Source organism: Galeopterus variegatus, unplaced genomic scaffold, assembly GCF_000696425.1.
Source record: "Galeopterus variegatus unplaced genomic scaffold, G_variegatus-3.0.2 Scaffold5296, whole genome shotgun sequence".
NCBI classification, from domain to species: domain Eukaryota; kingdom Metazoa; phylum Chordata; class Mammalia; order Dermoptera; family Cynocephalidae; genus Galeopterus; species Galeopterus variegatus.
Window position 1 is genome coordinate 34,163 of NW_007731407.1, and position 4,846 is coordinate 39,008.

General features: G+C 36.9%; 1 protein-coding gene and 1 non-coding gene across 2 annotated transcripts in view; both read right to left on the reverse strand.

Annotated features, from left to right (window-relative positions):
* Nucleotides 1-1,317: 1,317 nt before the first annotated feature.
* TRNAI-GAU lies at nucleotides 1,318-1,391 on the reverse strand. The gene has a single exon. It is a non-coding gene; the product is annotated as a tRNA-Ile (tRNA).
* A 2,698-nt stretch (nucleotides 1,392-4,089) lies between these two features.
* LOC103604635 (general transcription factor 3C polypeptide 6-like) overlaps nucleotides 4,090-4,846 on the reverse strand; it is a 7,916-nt gene continuing 7,159 nt past the window's right edge. The window contains exon 4 of the mRNA XM_008589211.1: nucleotides 4,090-4,650. The gene's annotated coding sequence lies outside the window, so the exon portion shown is untranslated. The remainder of the gene's footprint in view (nucleotides 4,651-4,846) is intronic.

Sequence of the window (4,846 nt, forward strand, 5' to 3'; positions counted from 1 at the left end):
CAAAGACAGCTGGGATTTTTATAGGGAATGAATCTGTACATCAATTTGGGTATATTGAAGATATCAATATACCCAAATTGATGTACAGATTCATTCCCTATAAAAATCCCAGCTGTCTTTGTTGCAGAAATTGAGAAGTTGACCCTAAAATTTATATGGAAATTCAGTCTTGAAAAAGAAGATCAAAGTTGGAGGATTGACACTTCCTGGTTTCAAAACTTACTACAATCCTATAAAGTAATCAAGAGTCTGAAACGGGCATAAGGAAAGACATAGAGATCAATGGAACAGAATTGACAGTCCAGAAATAAGCCCTAACATATATGGTCAATGGATATTCCAAAAGGGTTCTAAGACCATTCAACAGAGAAAGAATAATCTTTTCACACCTGGTGCTGAGAAAACTGGATATTCATATACAAAAGAATGAGGTTAGATTTCTATCTCACACCACATTCAAAAACTAATTCAAAATGGACCAAAGAGGCCGGCCCGTGGCTAACTCGGGAGAGTGCGGTGCTGATAACACCAAGGCCACGGGTTCGGATCCTATATAGGGATGGCCGGTTTGCTCACTGGCTGAGCGTGGTGCTGACAACACCAAGCCAAGGGTTGAGATCCCCTTACCGGTCATCTTTAAAAAAAAAAAAAAAAAAAATGGACCAAAGGCTTAAATGTAAAAGCTAAAATTATAAAACTATTTGAAGAAAAAACAGGTGTAAATCCTTGTGATCTTGGGGTAGAGAATGCCTTCTTAGGTAAGATACCAGAAGTACAAGCACAAAAGAAAAAATTGATAAATTGGACTTCAACAAAACATTTGTGCTTCAAAGGACATTGACAAAAAATGAAAAGACAACTCACTAAATGGGAGAAAATATTTGCAAATTATATATCAGATATGGGACTTATATCTAGAATATATAAGGAGCCATTACAAGTCAACAATAAAAAGAATGCAATTAAAAAATTAGCAAAGGATCTAGGCATTTTCCTAAAGAAGATACACAAATGGGTAATTAGCACACGAAAAGAGTCCATCATCATTTGCCATCAGGGAAATGAAATGAAAACTGAAATACCATTTCATACAAACTAGTGTGGCGTAATAAAAAAGATGAACTATAACAAGTTTTGATGAGGAGTGAAAAAATTGCAACCTGTGGTAAATAGAATTAATGCCCCCTCCCACTCCCAGCCCAAAGAGATCCATGTCCTAATCCCAAGAATCTGAGAATATGTTACCTTACATGGCTGAAGGGAATTTGCTATATGATTAAGAATCATTTATTTATTTATTTATTTATTTTTGGCAGCTGGCTGGTACGGGGATTGAACCCTGGGCTTTGGCATTATCAATACCATACTCTAACCAACTGAGCTAACCAGCCAGCCAACAATGTTGAATAGAAGTGGTAAGAGCAAATATTCTGTTGTTCCTGACCTTATGGGGAAAACATCCAGTCTTTCACTGTTAGGTGTGACGTTAGCTGCGGGGTTTTCATGATGTCCTTTATCAGGTTGAGGAAGTTCTATTAACCTCAGGTTGAAGTTGTGGAACTTCTTTTTTTTTTTTAAAGATGACCGGTAAGGGGATCTCAACCCTTGGCTTGGTGTTGTCAGCACCACGCTCAGCCAGTGAGCAAACCGGCCATCCCTATATAGGATCCGAACCCGCGGCCTTGGTGTTATCAGCACCGCACTCTACCGAGTGAGCCACGGGCCGGCCCTAAAGTTGTGGAACTTCTATTTCTAGTTTCTTGAGAGTTTTTTATTATGAAAGTGTGTTGAATTTTGTCACATGCTTTTTCTGCATGTATTGAGATATCATGTGGTTTTTGTCTTTTATCCTATTAATGTGTTATATTACATTGGATTTTCATATGTCCAAGCAACCTTGCTTTCCTGGGATCAATCCTACTTGGTCATAGTGTATGATCCTTTTTATATGTTGCTGGTTTGGGTTTGCTAGTATTTTACTGAGGATTTTTGAGTCTATATTCATAGGGAATATTGGTCTGTAGTTTTCTATTCTAGTGAAGCCTTTGTCTGGATTTGGTATTAGATTGATAGATTGAGTGGGGAAGTGTTCCCTTTCTACTGTTTTGTTGTTGTTGTTGTTGTTTTGAAGAGTTTGTATTGGATTGCTGTTAATTCTTCTTCAAATATTTGGTAGAATTCACCAGTGAAGCCATTTGGTCCTGGTATTTTCGATGTGGGAAATTTTTTGATTACTAATTCAGTCTCTTGTTATAAATTGTAGTTCCTTGAATGATGCTCCCCGCGCCCCCCCCCCCAAAGTATGTTACATCCAAATACTTGGAACCTGTGAACATGGAAGCTGCGTGCTCCTTCTCCCACACCTTTCCCTATGCATCTCTTCATCTGTGTCCTTTTAACTGTACTTTATAATAAACAAGTAAACACAAGTAAGTGTTCTGAGTTCTGTGAGCTGCTCAAGCAAATTGAGTCAAAATGTTTCCTAGGACAGTTTAGGCATCAAAGTATACGATAATGTGGTAGACAGAATAATGACCCCCTAGAATGTCCATGTCCTAATCCCTAGAATCTGTGAATACGTTAATTTACACGGTGAATGGGATTATGCAGAAGTTATTAAGGTTCTTTAGAGAGGAAGAGTATCCTGGATTTTCCAGGTGGCCCCAATCTAATTACAAGGGACCTTATAAGAGGGAAGTGGGGAGTGTAAGAGTCGGAGGAGGGAACATGATAACAGAAGCAGAGGTCAGAGAGAAAGATTTAAAGATGTACGCCGCTGGCTTAAAATATGGAGGAAGTCAGATGTCATTGAATGAGGGTAGTCTGTAGGAGCTGGAAAAGGCAAGGCAAGGGATTCTCTCCTGGAGCCTCCGGAAGGAATGCACCCCTACAAGCATCTTGGTTTTATCCCCATAAGACTTAATCTCAGAATTTGATCTCCAAAACTGCGAGATAAAAAGTTTGTGTTGTTTTAAGGCACAAAGTTTGTGGTAATTTGTTACAGCAGCAGTGAGAAATAATATAATCTTCAAATAAGAGCATAGAATATAAGTAGGAAATAAGAGTTTGTTTAGATATGATAGTAAAAAATCTTATTTTCGATCTGAGAAAACTAGGACCTCTGCTACTTTGACATTCTCATAAATAATACACAGGTATGACATTAAACCCACATACAAACTATCAGTACATAAAAACTACAAATTGTCATTAACAAAGGTGTATATTTACTCTGTATTGTATTAATAGCGTAAAGTTTACTTCTAGACAATCTTATAAAGAGGAATTTCTTACTCCACAAGGAAGTAATGGTGGAAGTCATAAAAGGTAGAAAGCAAATTCATTTCCAAAAATCAATAAAAACATTTTTGGAAGATAACTCTATGCAAACCGGACACAGTAGGAAGCTTGCACATTTTCAAATAAGCTGTTGGAACAAAAGAAAATAAAAACCAATAGATTCTAAAAAATAATACCAGTTAGCTCACTCAGTTGAGCACAGTGCTGATTAACATCAAGGTCAAGGGTTCAGATCCCCACACAGGCTAGCTGCCAAAAACAAACAAAAAACAAACAAAAAATAAAAAGTAAGAAACTGCTGGTATATGAATAGAAAAGTATATGATATCATTGATAGTTTCACTAAGCTGGCCATATCTGTCAATAAATTTATGATCAGTTGCATAGTACATAATGAATAAATGGATGAATTTTCAAACATTTCTGTAATGGGCTTAAGGAGTAATTCTCCATGATGCAGTTTAACAACATGATCCTTTTAAGTAGAAAATCAGTATTTGTAAGCAAAAGCAACCCACTGCATTCAATGTCAAAAGTAGTACTTAGGGCAATGGCTGCATAGGGACTGTGGTTCTAAAATTAGCTTGTAAGACAAAAAAAATAAATAAATAAAATAAAATAAAATAAAATAAAATTAGCTTGTAAGTAATCCTTGTTAGTAAGGCAGTTGATTAATGGCAGAGAAATTCATATACAAAATTCTAGTCACACAAAACATGACATAGTTAAAAAATAAAGACTTTATTACATTTAATGTTACTGATAAATAAGGAGTTAACACACATCATGTTCTCTTCAGAATTTAAGACTTTATTTTCCTCTTCAATTTAAGGTAGATAAACTACGTTATACTGCAGATCAGCTTCTTTTGCAAGATTACAAATCTCAAGAATCTTCCACTCCTTTACACTTTTTTTATATTTTCAAGTTTTTAAAAATACATAATGTGTCAATTCTGATTGTTTGGCTATTACAGAGTGATTTAAGAGAGAAGTTTATTTCTCTCTTATGTAAAAGAAGGCCAGAGGTAGGCAGTGGCAATGCCTTCTCTGCCTGAACAGCAACAGAAGTCATGGGTTTGGAATGACATTCACACCCACAGGACCCAGTAAGACTCATGGAAGCCAACCTGGCACACCAGGCTCACTTAACTTTGCAGGATACAGAACAAGAAACAGCACAGCAGCATGGCAGCATAAGGCTTATTTCAGGAGTCTTTAGCCTCCAAGAGTCAGCTTGGAACAAAATCATCTCGGTGAGTGCAGAAGCCACCCTTGCTTAAAAGCTTGATGCTCCATGGTGCAGCCTTGTAACACCAAGGTCAAAGGTTTGGTTCCCCATACTGTCCAGCTGCCAGAAAAAAAAAAAAAAAAAAAAAAAAGCTTCACGCTCCATAAGAGCCAATATCTCTTAAAACAGCCCAGAAGTACAGCTTCCAGGGACCTCTGCAAGAAGGAACTCAAAATTTTCCCAAAGCCCATGTTTTCCAATGGGCATTTATATACTTTGTCATAGCCTTCTTGGTCCACATACAGTTTACCAATTA